Source organism: Chrysemys picta, chromosome 5 (genome assembly GCF_011386835.1).
Source record: "Chrysemys picta bellii isolate R12L10 chromosome 5, ASM1138683v2, whole genome shotgun sequence".
NCBI classification, from domain to species: domain Eukaryota; kingdom Metazoa; phylum Chordata; order Testudines; family Emydidae; genus Chrysemys; species Chrysemys picta.
In genome coordinates this window covers 118,772,265-118,794,187 of record NC_088795.1, presented here as the reverse complement: position 1 = coordinate 118,794,187, position 21,923 = coordinate 118,772,265, and the positions used below count along the sequence as shown (strand labels likewise).

The 21,923-nt window shown below is 43.9% G+C and overlaps 1 protein-coding gene across 9 annotated transcripts in view; it reads left to right on the top strand.

Moving 5' to 3' along the window:
* The window catches only part of PPP2R2C (protein phosphatase 2 regulatory subunit Bgamma), a 277,566-nt gene that overhangs the window by 175,957 nt on the left and 79,686 nt on the right, over window positions 1-21,923 (top strand). For 3 of the 9 annotated variants that reach the window (XM_065598245.1, XM_065598246.1, XM_065598247.1), the window contains one exon: window positions 20,922-21,130. The exons of the other annotated variants lie outside the window; for them this stretch is intronic. The gene's annotated coding sequence lies outside the window, so the exon portion shown is untranslated. The remainder of the gene's footprint in view (window positions 1-20,921; window positions 21,131-21,923) is intronic. 9 annotated transcript variants of the gene reach the window in all.

Below are 21,923 nucleotides of genomic sequence, written 5' to 3'. Positions count from 1 at the left end.
TGTTAATGCATTAATTTTTTTATTTCAATAAAAGAATAAAATGTAATAATTAAGGCTCTGATTCTACAAACACTCAAGGATATATGTAACCCATGTGAATAATTTCATGGCTTCAACGGGGAAATGTTTTCAGGATTCTCCTCTGCCCTAAAATTTTTAAAAAATAAATACATCTTCAACTTGACTCTGATTCATGACTTGTTTGTCATGAATCTAATAATACTCCTTTGTACATGCATTTTATAAATAAATTGTCTTTAAAATGATATTTAAGCTTATTTTTGTGCAAATCAGATGTATTTTTTTGCCTATTTTTCATTGTTAAAACAGTTTGTCTCTCTTTTTAAGGCAATTTCCAATAAATCCCTTAGATGAACAATATGCTCATTTACAGAGATAATTGATTTTTGGCCCTGTTTTTAATATTTTGCACTGTAAACAGCATCCCAGTGGATAATAATCATTATACAGATGTTTGAGAGCTCCTTCCTGCAGAGTATGATAATTGAAGTCTATAAAGTGTCATGAAACTGCATATTGTTTCTAATTAGTACAAAGTAGTTCCTCTTATGTTCAGCATAATTTTACTGGCCCTCTTGTCTTCATTATTTTACCAGCTGGCTTCTAGATCATGTTGGTTATTCAAGAGACATACAGAAAAATGTGAGATTTTCAGTGTGGTTTGTAATGTCTTGTTTTCCTTTACTAAACATTGCCAGTTTAAAAAAAAAACATGTGTTTTGGTGGTGAATGTGTAACTGTCAGGTTCCAACTCACCAGGCACTGTGGCATATCAAAGGGACCTTTGTGTAAACTCAGTGTTAGAATAATACATTTCTTTTTCATGTGATGGGCTTCTACTATAATGTTTCTCATTCATCTGCTCTCTGGAAAAAAAAAAGCCCTTTTTAGGAACTCCCTGGAGTAGGATTTTTATGACAGAGCAATCCCCAGTGGGAATGTGGTGCACCTGGAACCAGCAGGAGGATGAGTTTCAAACAATGAGCAGGTGAAAATGTGCTGTCCATTAGAATCAGCTCAGATCTCTGTGCAAATTAAATAGGAGGAGCCCAGTTGTATTGTCTGCTTCAGCTTCACCATGCGAACCATGTACAGTCAGGACCTCAGACTTTGGCCTGTTTCTCAAAGCCAGACTCTGCCCCCAAAATCTTACCTCTTCCACACAGCATGGGCAGATCAGCCAAGTGCACAGCAGTGTGTTCCCACCTTCCAGAGCTCTTCAGGGATTGAAAGACTGGTGGAGGACTGCAAGGCCTGCATGGTCTTCAAGGCAAATACCAGAGGCAAGTGACCTGAAGAAGAGCTCTGTGTAAGCTCGAAAGCTTGACTCTGTCGCCAACAGAAGTTGGTCCAATAAAAGCTATTACCTCGCCCACCTTGTCTCTCTCTCAAATCCTGGCACCAACATATCTACAACAACATGGTACAGAGAAAAGTAAATTTGTTAGTCTCTAAGGTGCCACAAGTATTCCTGTTCTTTTTTCTAAAGGCAGATAGTCTCCCTGCAGGGAGCCTGAAGACCGATATGGGCTGACTTTGAGAAAGAGAGAACATGTGTTTCCCTGCCCTGCACCTGGTCTTTGTGTGAGTCCCAGTGCAGTGCATTCACAGTTTAGCCCAATGTGTTGATTTACTTATCCTTCTGTTTACACCTGACAAGGATTTCTCATTGATTCTCTAAGAGCAGGATTACTTCCCTGGGGCAGTTAAAATGAAAGAGCTTCTGCCTTCCTAGGACAATGGAAGCAGCTACGGTTTTCTCTGTTGGGGAGGTTACTACCTGAATGAAGAAGGAGGCTATATTCTAAACCAGTGATTCTCTTTTTAGGGATTCCAGAGTCAGCTTTTTAAAAAAACAGATAATGTGTTTCAGAAGTTATGATGGTGCTATATCATGCTATTGGTTTTAAGTGATTGTTATAAAGAGGAAGGGTGGTCTTGTGGCTAAAAGGATTTAGGAAAATTGGGTTCAATTCCTGCCTCTGCTGCAGAATTCCTGCGTGATTTTGAGCAAATAATCTCTGTGTGCCTGAGTTCCCTGTCTGTATATCATTTCTTCCATCATTTTTCTGTCTCGTCTCTCTAAGTCACGGACTATCTATCACTGTGTTTGTACAGTAGAATCCAGGGGATAGAATTCTAGATCAACTGTAATGCAAATAGTGAGTCCCTCCCCTCACTGGTTTCAGTGGAGAGTTGCATTTAAAAATCAGTGACCTATTACTCATGGGATGAGAAGAGGGCAAGATGATCCTTGAAGGTGCAGCCTCCGGTGAAGGAGAAATCCTCCTTCATCAGCTGCCAGTCCCTTTCCATTACATTCTGGGTTTGGGATACAATCCAAACGTCAGGCACATACCAAACTAGAGATCAGAAATTTAGGTTTGCATTGTGATATAATGGAGTTAGTGCTCAAACTAGTTTCTGGCACTGTAGTATTTTGGACCACTCAAGCTACCATATTGCAACAATGCTACTCTGTACTGTGGGGAATGCAGTAGTCCTTATGGGCCAAGTTTTTTAAAACCCAGTATTGATTGCAGGTCAAATCATTGAGGATGCATAAAAGAGCATTTGTACATCTAACTACCTGATTGCACATACAGATCAGGGGTTAGATGTCTAAATGTTATTGGTGTGGCTTCCCACCATTGCTGCTGCTATTGTTTGGCTGGAAACAGTCTTCTGCAAGGCTGAGTTAACAGGGCAGTAGCATACCTGTATGCTGCTAGATTCTAGTGCAGGGGTGGGCAAACTTTTTAGCCTGAGGGCCACATCTGGGTATGGAAATTGTATGGCAGGCCATGAATGCTCACAAAATTGAGTGTTGGGATGTGGGGGAGGGGGGGTGAGGACTCTGGCTGGGGGTGTAGGCTCTGGGATGGGGCCAGAAATGAAATGAGTTCAGGGTGTGAGAGGGGGCTTCGGGCTGGGGCAGGGGGTTGAGGTGGGGGGGAGGGCTCCAGATAGGGGTGCAGGCTCTGGGGTGGGGCTGGGGATGAAGCGTTAGGGGTGCAGGAGGTTGCTCCAGGCTGGGACAGAGGGGTTCGGAGGCCAGGAGGGGGATCAGGGCTGGGGCAGGGGGTTGGGACGTGGCAGGGGGTCAGAGGTGCAGGTTCTAGGCAACGCTTACCTCAAGCAGCTCCCAGAAGCAGTGGCATGTCTCCCCTCCAAGTCCTATGTGGAGGTGCAGCCAGGCTCTGCACGCTGCCCTGTCCGCAGGTACCGCCCCTGCAGCTCCCATTGGCCGCGGTTCTTGGCCAATGGGAGCTGCGGGGGCAGCACTTTGGCTGCCCCTATGTGTAGGAGCCAAAGGGGGGACATGCCGCTGCTTCTGGGAGCCGCACAGAGCAGGGCAAATCTCCTATCCCGCTCCCCGGCTGGAGCACTGGAGCGGGGCAGACCCCAGAATGGTTTAACTGCTGGAAGGGAGAGACACATTTTCAGCACCATTCCTGACAGTCTGACTGAGACCTGTTGGGACAATGTGGCAACTGTGTTTTTTGTAACTTTTCATTACAAAACACAAACACAGGCTAGGATTGATGCATTGTATTTGAATTAGCATGTTCTTTGAATTGTTAGTTATCACTAATTAAAGGAACGTATTGTATTCAGATACAACGAGTCAGGTTCATCATTGCTTTGTACCTGGTACAGGGCTCAATCCACCAAGGTGCTGAGCATAAAATCATAGAATATCAGGGTTGGAAGGGACCTCCGGAGGTCATCTAGTCCAACCCCTGCTCAAAGCAGGACCAATTCCCAACTAAATCATCCCAGCCATGGCTTTGTCAAGCTGGGCCTTAAAAACCTCCAAGGAAGGAGATTCTACCACCTCCCTAGGTAACACATTCCAGAGCTTCACCACTAGAGTGACCAGATGTCCTGATTTTATAGGGACAGTCCCGATTTTTCGGTCTTTTTCTTATATAGGCTCCTATTACCCCCCACCCCTGTCCTGATTTTTCACACGTTGTCTGGTCACCCTATTCACCACCCTCCTAGTGAAAAAGTTTTTCCTAATATCCAACCTAAACCTCCCCAACTGCAACTTGAGACCATTACTCCTTGTTCTGTCATCAGGTACCACTGAGAACAGTCTAGATCCATCCTCTTTGGAACCCCCTTTCAGGTAGTTGAAAGCAGCTATCAAATCCCCCCTCATTCTTCTCTTCTGCAGACTAAACAATCCCAGTTCCCTCAGCCTCTCCTCATAAGTCATGTGCTCCAGCCCCCTAATAATTTTTGTTGCCCTCTGCTGGACTCTTTCCAATTTTTCCACATCCTTCTTGTAGTCTGGGGCCCAAAACTGGACACAGTACTCCAGATGAGGCCTCACCAATGCCGAATAAAGGGGAATGATCACGTTCCTCGATCTGCGGGCAATGCCCCTATTTATACAGCCCAAAATGCCGTTAGCCTTCTTGGCAACAAGAGCACACTGTTGACTCATATCCAGCTTCTCATCCACTGTGACCCCTAGGTTCTTTTCTGCAGAACTGCTGCCTAGCCATTCGGTCCCTAGTCTGTAGCAGTGCATAGGATTCTTCTGTCCTAAGTGCAGGACTCTGCACTTGTCCTTGTTGAACCTCATCAGGTTTTTTTTGGCCCAATCCTCTAATTTGTCTGGGTCCCTCTGTATCCTATCCCTACCCTCCAGCGCATCTACCACACTTCCCAGTTTAGTGTCATCTGCAAACTTGCTGAGAGTGCAGTTCTCTAAGATGAATATTTGATAAAAAAAAAAAACCCATCAAATACTTATTGCTGTTTGCAATAGCCAGTATTCCACTTTCTATTTCACAAAGAACAAAAATGTGCTTTTTACTTGGACCAGAAAATTAGTAATGACATGTACATTTTGACTGCCTTTCCCCTACTATTTATCTTCCGTGGCACTTACCTTCATGTGCTTGGATGTGTAGATTCTTGAACTACTGTCTCAAGGAAGTACCACACCAGACTTCCTGCATCAGGCAGCTGCAAAGGCTGCTCTTGATCTTTGGGTAAAATCCTCTCTCTCTCCGGGATTTGTTTTGTTTTGTTTTTTTGCCATGGAGCACATGGCATTAAACATATTGTGCTGTTCCCTGGTCCAGAATCTTAGTGATATCAGCCTCACAGCTGGGCTTTGACATCCCATTGCAAAGCAGATGGCTATGAGTGTGAAACTATCCTCTGTATTTTATTTATTTTTATTTATAAATGACCAGGAAACTCCCATGCTATGTGCTGGGCACCCTCCCATAACTTAGTCAACAATTTACAGCAGCAAGCAATAGATCTCCCCCCCCACCCCCACCCTCCCGCGTGCGCACACACACACACAAAATAAAATTAAGAAATGCCCATCTATACGCACAGTAGAAAAACGCTAATTTCTAAACATCTCATAGTAACCCTGCCAGCACACCCCCCTGACAGTTCTCGCTCCAACTGCCCTAAGAGGAAAGTTGGGTTTTGAAATATGGCTAGAAGAATAACAAGGGTAGGCTTTGATGGACCTAGGAGGTAGCACATCCTATAGGTGAGGGAAATTCACAGAGCAATCAGCAGCTTCTTCTTTTTGATAACAGGGGAATTCCAGCTGGAGAACCTCCTCTGATGGCAACTGAGTAAGTATGGTGCAGAGAGGGAGTTGGCCTCTCAGCCTGATTCCCAAACCATTTAGGGCTGGATTCCTCCCTCCCCAGGCAGTCACAGACAGTTCCTTGCAATTCCTGAGTGTCATGTGCTCTTGGCATGAAACTCCATTTGCCAAGAAAGCTATTGTGATCTGCACCAGTTTCAGAGTGCTCTCAAGGTGTAGCCATATGCATGTAACACATTAATCTATGCTTACGGTGACAAAGGTCAAGTAAAACAAAGTCAGCATCTAAAAGAAATGGTTGCACTCACCTCACCATATGTATGGAAAGAGATTCTTGGTCATGACTGCTACCTTCAAACAGCAAACTAATGCCAGTTGCACTCTCTCATGTAAGGGTGCTGATGTAATGCCTATCACATCTTATAGTTGCTTCACCATACTTACCAGCATTACCTCTGTCTGACCTGGACTGAACCTCACCCTCACCGCAGTCCTCAGAAGACACTGTCACCTATGTCCCATTATATATCCTGCATTGTGAAGATCGAACACTACAACTTTCTATTAAGATCAACTACTGAGGGGGGAAAAAAAAACATTTATACTCCAGTCCTGTTTTCATAATAGTGAGGTTTATTGTATTGTACTAATATGGTATTGTAATGTATGTTTTCCTTTAATTCCAGGGAATAATGATCAATATATTTAATTCATCGATTGATGGAATTCTCATCGATAAAATTCTCAATGGCAGATTTGTTAAAAGTTGATGATTGATATGATGCCTGTAACTACTGAATGACTTGTACATCTGCCATCATTCTCATATATATGTATTAATGTTAATGCATTAATTTTTTTATTTCAATAAAAGAATAAAATGTAATAATTAAGGCTCTGATTCTACAAACACTCAAGGATATATGTAACCCATGTGAATAATTTCATGGCTTCAACGGGGAAATGTTTTCAGGATTCTCCTCTGCCCTAAAATTTTTAAAAAATAAATACATCTTCAACTTGACTCTGATTCATGACTTGTTTGTCATGAATCTAATAATACTCCTTTGTACATGCATTTTATAAATAAATTGTCTTTAAAATGATATTTAAGCTTATTTTTGTGCAAATCAGATGTATTTTTTTGCCTATTTTTCATTGTTAAAACAGTTTGTCTCTCTTTTTAAGGCAATTTCCAATAAATCCCTTAGATGAACAATATGCTCATTTACAGAGATAATTGATTTTTGGCCCTGTTTTTAATATTTTGCACTGTAAACAGCATCCCAGTGGATAATAATCATTATACAGATGTTTGAGAGCTCCTTCCTGCAGAGTATGATAATTGAAGTCTATAAAGTGTCATGAAACTGCATATTGTTTCTAATTAGTACAAAGTAGTTCCTCTTATGTTCAGCATAATTTTACTGGCCCTCTTGTCTTCATTATTTTACCAGCTGGCTTCTAGATCATGTTGGTTATTCAAGAGACATACAGAAAAATGTGAGATTTTCAGTGTGGTTTGTAATGTCTTGTTTTCCTTTACTAAACATTGCCAGTTTAAAAAAAAAACATGTGTTTTGGTGGTGAATGTGTAACTGTCAGGTTCCAACTCACCAGGCACTGTGGCATATCAAAGGGACCTTTGTGTAAACTCAGTGTTAGAATAATACATTTCTTTTTCATGTGATGGGCTTCTACTATAATGTTTCTCATTCATCTGCTCTCTGGAAAAAAAAAAGCCCTTTTTAGGAACTCCCTGGAGTAGGATTTTTATGACAGAGCAATCCCCAGTGGGAATGTGGTGCACCTGGAACCAGCAGGAGGATGAGTTTCAAACAATGAGCAGGTGAAAATGTGCTGTCCATTAGAATCAGCTCAGATCTCTGTGCAAATTAAATAGGAGGAGCCCAGTTGTATTGTCTGCTTCAGCTTCACCATGCGAACCATGTACAGTCAGGACCTCAGACTTTGGCCTGTTTCTCAAAGCCAGACTCTGCCCCCAAAATCTTACCTCTTCCACACAGCATGGGCAGATCAGCCAAGTGCACAGCAGTGTGTTCCCACCTTCCAGAGCTCTTCAGGGATTGAAAGACTGGTGGAGGACTGCAAGGCCTGCATGGTCTTCAAGGCAAATACCAGAGGCAAGTGACCTGAAGAAGAGCTCTGTGTAAGCTCGAAAGCTTGACTCTGTCGCCAACAGAAGTTGGTCCAATAAAAGCTATTACCTCGCCCACCTTGTCTCTCTCTCAAATCCTGGCACCAACATATCTACAACAACATGGTACAGAGAAAAGTAAATTTGTTAGTCTCTAAGGTGCCACAAGTATTCCTGTTCTTTTTTCTAAAGGCAGATAGTCTCCCTGCAGGGAGCCTGAAGACCGATATGGGCTGACTTTGAGAAAGAGAGAACATGTGTTTCCCTGCCCTGCACCTGGTCTTTGTGTGAGTCCCAGTGCAGTGCATTCACAGTTTAGCCCAATGTGTTGATTTACTTATCCTTCTGTTTACACCTGACAAGGATTTCTCATTGATTCTCTAAGAGCAGGATTACTTCCCTGGGGCAGTTAAAATGAAAGAGCTTCTGCCTTCCTAGGACAATGGAAGCAGCTACGGTTTTCTCTGTTGGGGAGGTTACTACCTGAATGAAGAAGGAGGCTATATTCTAAACCAGTGATTCTCTTTTTAGGGATTCCAGAGTCAGCTTTTTAAAAAAACAGATAATGTGTTTCAGAAGTTATGATGGTGCTATATCATGCTATTGGTTTTAAGTGATTGTTATAAAGAGGAAGGGTGGTCTTGTGGCTAAAAGGATTTAGGAAAATTGGGTTCAATTCCTGCCTCTGCTGCAGAATTCCTGCGTGATTTTGAGCAAATAATCTCTGTGTGCCTGAGTTCCCTGTCTGTATATCATTTCTTCCATCATTTTTCTGTCTCGTCTCTCTAAGTCACGGACTATCTATCACTGTGTTTGTACAGTAGAATCCAGGGGATAGAATTCTAGATCAACTGTAATGCAAATAGTGAGTCCCTCCCCTCACTGGTTTCAGTGGAGAGTTGCATTTAAAAATCAGTGACCTATTACTCATGGGATGAGAAGAGGGCAAGATGATCCTTGAAGGTGCAGCCTCCGGTGAAGGAGAAATCCTCCTTCATCAGCTGCCAGTCCCTTTCCATTACATTCTGGGTTTGGGATACAATCCAAACGTCAGGCACATACCAAACTAGAGATCAGAAATTTAGGTTTGCATTGTGATATAATGGAGTTAGTGCTCAAACTAGTTTCTGGCACTGTAGTATTTTGGACCACTCAAGCTACCATATTGCAACAATGCTACTCTGTACTGTGGGGAATGCAGTAGTCCTTATGGGCCAAGTTTTTTAAAACCCAGTATTGATTGCAGGTCAAATCATTGAGGATGCATAAAAGAGCATTTGTACATCTAACTACCTGATTGCACATACAGATCAGGGGTTAGATGTCTAAATGTTATTGGTGTGGCTTCCCACCATTGCTGCTGCTATTGTTTGGCTGGAAACAGTCTTCTGCAAGGCTGAGTTAACAGGGCAGTAGCATACCTGTATGCTGCTAGATTCTAGTGCAGGGGTGGGCAAACTTTTTAGCCTGAGGGCCACATCTGGGTATGGAAATTGTATGGCAGGCCATGAATGCTCACAAAATTGAGTGTTGGGATGTGGGGGAGGGGGGGTGAGGACTCTGGCTGGGGGTGTAGGCTCTGGGATGGGGCCAGAAATGAAATGAGTTCAGGGTGTGAGAGGGGGCTTCGGGCTGGGGCAGGGGGTTGAGGTGGGGGGGAGGGCTCCAGATAGGGGTGCAGGCTCTGGGGTGGGGCTGGGGATGAAGCGTTAGGGGTGCAGGAGGTTGCTCCAGGCTGGGACAGAGGGGTTCGGAGGCCAGGAGGGGGATCAGGGCTGGGGCAGGGGGTTGGGACGTGGCAGGGGGTCAGAGGTGCAGGTTCTAGGCAACGCTTACCTCAAGCAGCTCCCAGAAGCAGTGGCATGTCTCCCCTCCAAGTCCTATGTGGAGGTGCAGCCAGGCTCTGCACGCTGCCCTGTCCGCAGGTACCGCCCCTGCAGCTCCCATTGGCCGCGGTTCTTGGCCAATGGGAGCTGCGGGGGCAGCACTTTGGCTGCCCCTATGTGTAGGAGCCAAAGGGGGGACATGCCGCTGCTTCTGGGAGCCGCACAGAGCAGGGCAAATCTCCTATCCCGCTCCCCGGCTGGAGCACTGGAGCGGGGCAGACCCCAGAATGGTTTAACTGCTGGAAGGGAGAGACACATTTTCAGCACCATTCCTGACAGTCTGACTGAGACCTGTTGGGACAATGTGGCAACTGTGTTTTTTGTAACTTTTCATTACAAAACACAAACACAGGCTAGGATTGATGCATTGTATTTGAATTAGCATGTTCTTTGAATTGTTAGTTATCACTAATTAAAGGAACGTATTGTATTCAGATACAACGAGTCAGGTTCATCATTGCTTTGTACCTGGTACAGGGCTCAATCCACCAAGGTGCTGAGCATAAAATCATAGAATATCAGGGTTGGAAGGGACCTCCGGAGGTCATCTAGTCCAACCCCTGCTCAAAGCAGGACCAATTCCCAACTAAATCATCCCAGCCATGGCTTTGTCAAGCTGGGCCTTAAAAACCTCCAAGGAAGGAGATTCTACCACCTCCCTAGGTAACACATTCCAGAGCTTCACCACTAGAGTGACCAGATGTCCTGATTTTATAGGGACAGTCCCGATTTTTCGGTCTTTTTCTTATATAGGCTCCTATTACCCCCCACCCCTGTCCTGATTTTTCACACGTTGTCTGGTCACCCTATTCACCACCCTCCTAGTGAAAAAGTTTTTCCTAATATCCAACCTAAACCTCCCCAACTGCAACTTGAGACCATTACTCCTTGTTCTGTCATCAGGTACCACTGAGAACAGTCTAGATCCATCCTCTTTGGAACCCCCTTTCAGGTAGTTGAAAGCAGCTATCAAATCCCCCCTCATTCTTCTCTTCTGCAGACTAAACAATCCCAGTTCCCTCAGCCTCTCCTCATAAGTCATGTGCTCCAGCCCCCTAATAATTTTTGTTGCCCTCTGCTGGACTCTTTCCAATTTTTCCACATCCTTCTTGTAGTCTGGGGCCCAAAACTGGACACAGTACTCCAGATGAGGCCTCACCAATGCCGAATAAAGGGGAATGATCACGTTCCTCGATCTGCGGGCAATGCCCCTATTTATACAGCCCAAAATGCCGTTAGCCTTCTTGGCAACAAGAGCACACTGTTGACTCATATCCAGCTTCTCATCCACTGTGACCCCTAGGTTCTTTTCTGCAGAACTGCTGCCTAGCCATTCGGTCCCTAGTCTGTAGCAGTGCATAGGATTCTTCTGTCCTAAGTGCAGGACTCTGCACTTGTCCTTGTTGAACCTCATCAGGTTTTTTTTGGCCCAATCCTCTAATTTGTCTGGGTCCCTCTGTATCCTATCCCTACCCTCCAGCGCATCTACCACACTTCCCAGTTTAGTGTCATCTGCAAACTTGCTGAGAGTGCAGTCCACACCACCCTCCAGATCATTAATAAAGATATTAAACAAAACTGGCCCCAGGACCGACCCTTGGGGCACTCTGCTTGAAACCGGCTGCCAACTAGACATGGAGCCATTGATCACTACCCGTTGAGCCCGACGATCTAGCCAGCTTTCTATCCACCTTACAGTCCATTCATCCAGCCCATACTTCTTTAACTTGGCGGCAAGAATACTGTGGGAGACCGTATCAAAAGCTTTGCTAAAGTCAAGGAATAACACATCCACTGCTTTCCCCTCATCCACACAGCCAGTTATCTCATCATAGAAGGCAATTAGGTTAGTCAGGCATGACTTCCCCTTGGTGAATCCATGCTGATTGTTCCTGATCACTTTCCTCTACTCTAAGTGTTTCATAATTGATTCCTTGAGGACCTGCTCCATGATTTTTCCAGGGACTGAGGTGAGGCTGACTGGCCTGTAGTTCCCCGGATCCTCCTCCTTCCCTTTTTTAAAGATGGGCACTACATTAGCCTTTTTCCAGTCATCCGGGACCTCCCCTGATTGCCATGAGTTTTCAAAGATGGCCAATGGCTCCGCAATCACATCCGCCAACTCCTTTAGCACCTTCGGATGCAGCGCATCCGGCCCCATGGATTTGTGCTCGTCCCGTTTTTCTAAATAGTCCTGAACCACTTCTTTCTTCACGGAGGGCTGGTCACCTCCTCCCCATACTGTGCTGCCCAGTCCAGCAGTCTGGGAGCTGACCTTGTTTGTGAAGACAGAGGCAAGAAAAGCATTGAGTACATTAGCTTTTTCCACATCCTCTGTCACTAGGTTGCCTCCCTCATTCAGTAAAGGGCCCACACTTTCTTCTTGTTGCTAACATACCTGAAGAAACCTTTCTTGTTACTCTTAACATCTCTTGCTAGCTGCAACTCCAAGTGCGATTTGGCCTTCCTGATTTCACTCTTGTATGCCTGAGCGATATTTTTATACTCCTCCCTGGTCTTCTGTCCAATCTTCCACTTCTTGTAAGCTTCTTTTTTGCATTTAAGGTCAGCAAGGATTTCACTGTTAAGCCAAGCTGGTCGCCTGCCATATTTACTATTCTTTCTACACGTCGGGATGGTTTGTTCCTGCAACCGCAATAAGGATTCTTTAAAATACAGCCAGCTCTCCTGGACCCCTTTGCCCTTCATGTTATTCTCCCATGGGATCCTGCCCATCTGTTCCCTGAGGGAGTCAAAGTCTGCTTTTCTGAAGTCCAGAGTCCGTATTCTGCTGCTCTCCTTTCTTCCTTGTGTCAGGATCCTGAACTCGACCATCTCATGGTCACTGTTTCCCAGGTTCCCATCCACTTTTGCTTCCCCTACTAATTCTTCCCTGTTTGTGAGCAGCAGGTCAAGAAAAGCTCTGCCCCTAGTTGGTTCCTCCAGCACTTGCACCAGGAAATTGTCCCCTACACTTTCCAAAAACTTCCTGGATTGTCTGTGCATCGCTGTATTGCTCTCCCCACAGATATCAGGGTGATTAAAGTCTCCCATGAGAACCAGGGCCTGCGATCTAGCAACTTCTGTTAGTTGCCGGAAGAAAGTCTCATCCACCTCATCCCCCTGGTCTGGTGGTCTATAGCAGACTCTGACCACGACATCACCCTTGTTGCTCACACTTCTCAACTTTATCCAGAGACTCTCAGGTTTTTCTGCAGTTTCATACCAGAGCTCTGAGCAGTCATACTCCTCTCCTACATACAACGCAACTCCCCCACCTTTTCTGCCCTGCCTGTCCTTCCTGAACAGTTTATATCCATCCATGACAGTACTCCAGTCATGTGAGTTATCCCACCAAGTCTCTGTTATTCCAATCGCATCATAGTTCCCTGACTGTGCCAGGACTTCCATTTCTCCCTGCTTGTTTCCCGGGCTTCTTGCATTTGTGTATAGGCACTTAAGATAACTCATTGATCGTCCGGCTTTCTCAGTATGAGACAGGGTTCCTCCCCTCCATCTACCCTTGATGCAGCAAAGCACTTAAGCAGATGCTTAACCTTAAGCATGAGTGGTCCCTTCAAGGTCAGTTGGGTGACTTACATACTAAAAGTTAAGCAAAAGCTTAAGCAGTTTGTTGGATTAGCTCACAGTGCTCTGAGTACCTTGTAGGATTGAGCTCATACACTAGTGTAAAATGGATGTAAGTCGCTATCAAATTATTATTTTTGTGCTGGATGCACTCATTGGCACTTTGTTTACATTTGTGTAAATCGCTACATGGCAATGATGTATCAGGCCAATGCATCAATTCTATAAACAGCCTGTCTGTGTTTGGTAATGACACTTTGAAAAACACAAGCACTGTTCATTCTCATATCAGCCTATTTACTGAAACAGACTTCCTTGCCTCTTGGTATTCTACTGATATTCATGCCCTGTTATGAGGTCTTCAGGTCATATTACGTAAACTGGATCAACATGAAGGCAATTTGATTTAAGCAATGGGAGTTAATTAGTTATCTTTATTTATTTATATATATATATATATATATTGCTTTGTTTTTAATTTTCTCAAAACAGCTAACCACACCACCTGAATTATTCTGAAAGATCACAACTATTGATTTCAGAAGCTGTTAAGGAAGGCTGTAATGTCTTGCGATGTGTCGGATACTCATCAAAGCAGTATCAGGCACTCCCCAAAGTCCAACAGCCATATAATCTTGTGACAGACCCAGAGGCAAATTCAGAGCTGTCAGCTGAACTGCCTTCGGAGCTTGCCAAGCAAACAGATGCTAACACTAGATGAGTATCTAACACAGTTTGGCATCAAGCTCCTGTGACAGCCAACAAGCCCCATGTTATGACCTTAGCTGCTGACCCGCTGCTGGAAATCACAGAGGAGAAAATAGGGAAGGATGAATAGTTCTAATTGTTATTTAAAATAGAAAAATCGATTGCCTGCCAATTTATTTATCTGGAAGCCTGGGATATATGCGGGGGGGGGGGGGGGGGGAGGGAGAAGGAATATACCCCATTTTATATGATAATTTACTTTACATTAAATTTTTAAAAAACCAATAATAAAATGGCATCTGAATGTTATATGCAGATGGTTCTCTAAGATGAATATTTGATAAAAAAAAAAAAACCCATCAAATACTTATTGCTGTTTGCAATAGCCAGTATTCCACTTTCTATTTCACAAAGAACAAAAATGTGCTTTTTACTTGGACCAGAAAATTAGTAATGACATGTACATTTTGACTGCCTTTCCCCTACTATTTATCTTCCGTGGCACTTACCTTCATGTGCTTGGATGTGTAGAGATGAAAGGATGGTAGAAGAATACTTCAGATTCTGTTCATGTTCCTGCTAATCATGCTGGGCCAGATCCAGTGCTCATTGGAGTAAGGGACCATCTTTCCATTAGTTTCAATGGGTTTTGGATCAGGCCACTCAGTTAACTCAGCTTGCATTTTGTTTTTAGATAAGAGGGATAAAATACAGCTGGTTTTGGCCACTTCACTTCTTCTAAATACAGGAGCCGGTTCTTATCTCACTTATACCAGTGTAAATCATGAGCAAATCCATTGTTTTAAAACTGTTGAGAGTTTGGAATCAGGCCCAGGAGTGTTTGGGAGCCTCCTCAAAATGTGAGCGACGTGATGGGGTGGAGTAAGGTTTGTTCATGAAATGAGGAAAAATTGCACACTTTCTGCGCTGGAAACTAAAAATTTGCTAAACCGTTGATGTTTGTGCATAAAGTAAGTGTTCTGAACAAAGGCTCCAGTATTCAGTCTCAGGTACAGTATAGGGTTACCATATTTAAGGTTTTAAAAAAGAGGACACTCCATGTGCCCCTGGTCCCGCCCCGGCACTGCTCCGGCCCTGCCCCAACTCCGCCCCCTCCCCTGAGCGCCCTGCATTCCCCTTCCTCCTTCCCAGTCACGCGAAACAGCTGCCCGAGCGCCACCGGCTTCACGGTTTGCTGGGCAGCCCCCAGATCTCCAGACCCTGTCCCTCCGGCCGGGCGCTTCCCCTCCCGGGCTCCGGCTGCGCTGGGGAAGCGCCCGGCTGGGGGTGCAGCGGGTTTGGAGGTCTGGGGGCTGCCCGGCAAACCGTGAAGCCGATAGTGCTGGGGCAGCTCGGCTCTTCAGCTACACAGAGCTGAGGTGTCTGGGGGGAGCAGCAGCAGCTGCCGCCACAGCAGTTAATCCGCCTGCAGGTCGCTGCCTGCCGGAGGCGCTCAGGTAAGCAGGGGACTGGGGCAGGGATGCCAGCATTTTCCCGGACATGTTTGGCTTTTTGGCAATTCCCCCCGGACGGGGATTTGAGGACGAAAAAACGGACATGTCCGGGAAAATCCGGACATATGTTAACCCTAGTACAATATAGCTAATCCCCTCCTGTTTACATGGCTGCATCAGGACTGAAGGCCACAGAAATGCATTGTTTCTGCTGTGCTTGTAGCACAGACTACAGCAAACTCACACAATTGTACTCCCCATCTTCTGCATGCTGAGGAAGAAAACTCCAGCCAGAGTCCCCACAGCAAAGCAGAGTGGGAAATTTGGCAAACTAGGGCTGTGTCCAGTTGGTCAATGCACAGCAATGATCCACATGGCTCACATTCAATATAGCAGACTGTGTCTGATGCTTCCCCCGTCACCACTCCATATTGAGCAGGTGCTGCTCAGTTGCCCTGGCCCTTTCACGATCCTGTCTCACAGATCCACCCAAATAAGTACAACCCATTTGTGTGGGCTGTGTTTGCCCTTTTTCTGCCCAGGGCCTGTCATGTTATTAATGTGCCCTGTTCATTGGGGGTCCCAATTCAGCAAAACATTCGAACATGAGCTTGAACTGAAATCAATGAGGCTTAAATAGTTGCTTAATGTAAAGCGCATGCTTAAATGCTTTGCTGAATAGAGCGGATTTGCTGAGCCATTGTCTATACTGTTTGTCTTTCAGTGTTTGTATAATCAAGACTCAATGTGTAGCCTTGCACAAGTCACTTGACCTGTTCATTTCCCCCATGTGTAAATATGGAAATAGTAACACAGGGTGTTGGGAGGGTTAATGCAGTATTGTCTGTATAAAAAAACCCCAAAAAATCTTAAACATGAAAACTGGTTAGTGCTAAATATGATTATTTTGTGTTACTTGTAATACCAATGTGCCTGTCTGAAATGTTTACATGATTACTTCCCCTGTGCCCCAGCTCTTAGTTGCTCAGTTTAAAAACATTTTTTTTAAGTTCAGAACTAGCTGACAGTCAAATCCTGTTAATGTTTTTTTAATACACAGGAAATATCCATCCTGAACATTTTTGTTTGATACAAGATTTTAAATTTTAGATGACTTTTCAGTGCTCCTTGTATATATTTTAAATGGAAGAGTTCCCTTTAAGGTCCTAATAATCTTTTTCTTTTTATGTTTGAATTGCAATAGCCCCTTTTCACAAAATTGATACTTGCTGGACGCAGACCGTCACCGTATTTATTTTGTGTAAGCGAAGAAGAAAACAATAAGACTAGTCTACACTGAAAGACGGATTTTAATAAATTAAATCCTTTCAGGTTTTGGGCGTTTGTTTGCTCAGAAATGAGAGGGTATCTGCAAGGGCTTTCCATGATCCCATTCAGGCATTGTTGCCTAGCATTTTTTAACACTTGGCAGCACCACTTCTAATCTGTGTACTACTGGCTGCCAGGCTGTGTGGCTCCTCAGTGTGAAATTAATAGGGAGGGATTGAAAGCTCACAGCACAGACAAGGTTTATCCACTGAGCATCAGTTTATACCCAGTGCAGGAAGCCGTAAATACATGATGTGATGCCCATGGCAAGTTTTGCCTTCTTGCACCTTATGGTTACTTGGTAATGGGAAAGGACTGACACGGTTTTGAAATTTCCATAGCATTTGAGCAGGGTGTTTTAAGCCTGTTGTTGAATCCTGATCTTTCACAATTAAAGGTGGTCTTTTTGCTGACAAATAAATAGAGAAATAAATGTCCAGCTGTATTTTTCATACATCAACAAGGAATAATTTGCATAGCGTATGTTGTACAATATTTATTATACAGACCTTTTTGTGTGTTTCTGTTGATAGTTTCAGACTAAAATATTTATGAAACTTAGAAATTGTATTTCTGATCTTAAAGGTTAAATATCTAGACTAACCATCTAGTAATATTATTGAACAGTTTAAAACCACCTGAGCTGAAGGGCTTTCTAGCAAATCAGCTAATCTATTTCCTTCAATGATAATGAAGTAGTTCAGGGGTTCTCAAACTTCATTGCACCGTGACCCCTTCTGACAACAAAAAATACTATACGACCCCAGGAGGGGGGACTGAAGCCGGAACCCGCCCTGGGCAGGGGCTGGGGGAGCAAAACCCAAGGGCTTCAACCCGAGGCGGGGGACCTGTAACCTGATCCCTGCCATCCAGGGCTGACACCCTTGGGGATTCGGCTTCAGCCAAGGGCGGTGGGACTCCAGCCCTGGGCCCCAGCAAGTATAACACCAGCCTTGGGGACCCCATCAAAATGGGATCACGACCCACTTTGGGGTCCTGACCCACAGTTTGAGAACTGCTGAAATAGTTAATGAAAAAGATAAAGGACACGGGAACGTAGGACATTCTTTACCAATCCAGGTAGTATTTCATACACAAAAGTCGGCACTTCAGAGGGTCAAGTAATAGAGATACTGGGCTCAGTAGGACCAATAGTTAAGAGTTATCCATACAAGGATCTCAAGGTGCTTTAAAAATTAACAAATTAAGCCTTAAAAAAACCCTGCTGAGCTAAGGAAACTATTTTATAGGTGAGGAAACTGAGGCATTTATGGCAAACATTTTAAGAAGTGGCCACTAATTTTGGGCATCTGAACTTTTGGGTATTCAACTTGAAACAATAGTGGCCTGAACCTGCACTGTTCAAGTTAGTTGGCGCTTTCCATTAACTTCAATGGGCACAGGATCAAGCCCCTACAGTTTCATTTTTAGAGGTTTGGGGTCCCCACAACTCTCAGTATTACAGACATTGGTGGGTGCTCAGCACCTCTGAAATCAGGCCATTGGTGTTTTAAACTGGACATGAAAATCAATGCCACTTGAAAAAATGTTGACCGAAACAACTTGTTTTCACATTGGAAGCCTTTCCCAGTGCTCAGAATAGAATCCAAATCTCCTGACTTGTAGGCCTGTGCATTAGCTGAAATACCATTTCCCCCCATTGACTTTGCTCCAAGACTTGTTGTCCTAGTTGCTTAATTCTATCTGTCAAATAGTCCTGACATTACTGGTTAGTTTGTAGATTTTTAATTTATTAAATGTTGTAAATGTTCTTTAAAAAATCACAACGCAAAGAGATAACTATAGTTAAGTTATGGGTTTTGCACAGTAAATCAGGTAGGGACAATTTGTTTTAAAAAACCTAATAATTGCGGCCATTAATGACAGCCTTGTTTAGGATAGGATCCCTATTTGGGTGAGCACATGAGTATTTGTTTAAGTGTTGTCTGGTATAGACATGGGATTAAGCACACACTGAAGTGTTTTCCTGTACTGGCCTTGGACACCTAATTACATGTTTGTGCAGCCGGTAGCAGGGTTGAGTCGAATGGGCAGCACCCAGCATACACTAGTCCAAGCTGTGTCATGGCTTGAAACCTTATAGTGTTCCTCGCTCTGGGCAAGCTCGGCCGCTTTTCTCCCTGCTAGTCAAGTGGGAGCCGGCATTGCTCCTGCTGAGCGGCTGCAAAGTGCATAGTGCAACTAAAGCCCCAATCAGGATGTATGCCGTGTAGCTGCAGCCGTATTGATCCAATAAAAGATATTACCTCACCCACCTTATTTCCCCAGTTAGGATTGTCAGGGAAAGAAGAAGCCCTGCTCAGTGCTGGTGAATAGGCCTGGCAAAGGCTAGAGTTCACAGTATTCTCCATATCTTTCCACAGCAGCAGCCTTACTTTTCCAGGATGCTGTTCAGCATTTAAGGCCAAGTATATCAGATTTCACATTACATTTAGAAAACAACCATTTAAACCCAGAAACCACTTGTCCTTGGATGAGGAAAAAATGCTGGATGGGACTGAATTAGGCTGTTTAGATTTTGCCATGAATACATTTGCTCATGCTAGCAATGGAGCCAGTCACAATGTTAGTTAGGAATACAACCGCATCAAAGGGAGTGGATGCATTGGTTCTTACTTAATGTGGATTCCATCCTCTTGTTGGTTGATGATCCTGTTTCACCAATCCCTGAAACACTTAGGATCATAGAATGCTACTGGTATTTGTATGACAGTAGCACCTAGAGGCCCCAACTGAGATTGGGCCCTGTTGTGTTATGCACTCTACGAACACAATGAAAGACAGTCTCTGCTCCAAAGAGCTTACACTCCTAAAGCACAAGACTGACAGAGATTTGGAGGGAAAACAGAGGCATGGAGAGGTGAAGTGACTTCCTCAGTGGTGAGGTGGGAACACAGTCCAGATCTCCTGGGTCCCATGTATTCCCTGTCCACTAGAGTACACAGCCACAACAGTTTCAAGGGGGAAAATTCTGCCATTGTTAAAGAATGACCCTTCAGTTATTTAAAAAAAATTAAGATTCACTTGCGCTTCAAACATTTGGTTTTTAAAATGATCTTTTCTAGAGTTTCTCAGAAACTTTTGAACTTTTAGTGAAAAACAGAAAAAAAATAGCACATTTTTCTTTTTGCAAAAAATGTTTTCCATTTTCTGACCACCTCTAAATTTCCCATAATGCATTTCATTGTGGTGACATTCAGTTTATACAAGAACTTGTGTGATATTCTGTCTGGTCTGCCTCTTGTCTACTTTTATGTCCCTCTGTTTTGTATCTCCATCTGCGTAGTGAGCTTCTTTGTTACATTTGTCAAATTATGCTTACTCAGGGACTTCTATATCAGTGTGAAAGAGGATTGCCTGCAGCCATGACCGGTTGTGGCATGATCTTATTAGATCTCACAAACCAAGTTTACACCAGGTCAGTACTTGGATCAAAGACATCCCAGGAGCTCCTTGCTACTACAGAAAATGAAGTTGGTGATTCAGTAGATGACACTCTTGCCCTCTGAGTCAGCACTGAATCAATGCCTCAGAAAATCGTTAGGGACACTGTGATGCTGAAAGTACTGTCTTTTGGATCAGGAGTACTTGAACAAGTACTCCTGTTCCTTTTGCGGATACAGACTAACACGGCTGCTACTCTGAAACCTGCAGTAATGATGTTAATTCCAGTATTCTGGCCCACTCCAAATCTAGTAATTGACCATCCAGATTTCCCCTGCAATTTCAACTGGATATAATATTTATTTCCATTCTCTTCCCTAAACTGTTGCATTATATTGGGGTTTGCTCTTAAAAAGGCTGCCACTATTCATCCAAGAGGTTGCATTTTCAGAGTGGGTGAAGTGATTCTGCAATGTCCCTTATTTGCCTTATGTTCTGAGGAACAATTAACATTTGAAAATGTTTGTGTTACCATAGAGATGGAAAATATCTTGAGGTTTTTAGTCAAAGTTATGGGGAGTTTGTCTGACAAAGGTAAGAGCTGAATAAAAATGAATAAGGCCCTTAGGATTTGACCCGTAGAATGTATGATATGGGGATAACAATATTCATCTAAGATATAATAATCAAAATATTATGGAGGTACATGATGTGTAGATTAATATTGTGCATAAACTAAGTATTTTGACCTATGTCTTTTCTGTATTACTTAAATCAAGAAACCGGAAAAGTTGTGAAGCCAAACCAGCCCTAGAGAGAGAGACTGGACAGTAAATTATGAGTGTGGATAAAAGGCCAATGTGATTTTGATCTGCATGTGCAGAGACTCCGTCATAGAACGCTGAGGTTATAGTCATTCCCACGACTGATCTAGTGAGACTGCTCCTGGAACACTGCCATTATTTCTGCCTACATGAATATTGGAAAGGTACTAACGAAGCTGAGGGAGCACAGAGAAGAGCAATGCAATGAGAGATCTGTCTGGCACTGATTTAAGAAAAACATTGAGAGAACTGAATATGTATAGCTAAGCAGCAGCTGTGGGGTAACAGCAGAATGGACTACAAGTTTTGAAAGGATGTAAACACCAAAGTTGGAGAGGGATTAGTTAGAGAGGGGCAAAGGGGCATATATAACTAGCAGTATTGGGATGAATTTAAGAAATGGAGACTTTAGGCTGAATCAGGAAAAACTTCTGACGGGGATTAGGCTGCAGCATAGTCTCCCCAGGAGGAGTTCCCATTCACATGACCATTTAAAATTAGACTGAAGAAAGCACTAGATAATATGCAGTATTGGTTGAAACAATCCTGCTTTGGCAAGGCATGGCGTAGATGACCAAATATGGCTTTTCATCTCTAGTTTAGATTATTCTGTGCAGATTTAATTTAAAAACAACAGTATTTTGAACCAAAATACCATCAAGTGACAATATTCAGCTCTGCCGCTTCAAAATATTTCTTCATGTGCCAGTTCATATATATTTTACAAAGCTGAGCTGGGGTTTACAGTCTGGTCAGCAGCATTTGCCCATTGGCTATTGAGGCCACACAGTAGTGCTGCCAGCTTTTCTGCCGCCCTAGGCGGTGGAAGGTCCCGCCCCGAAATGCCGCCCCCCCACAGAGGCGGCGGAAGGTCCCGCTGCCGAAATACCACCGGAATCGCCGCTCCCGAAATTGTAGCGCCCTAGGCGACCGCCTAGGTTGCCTAATGGGTTGCGC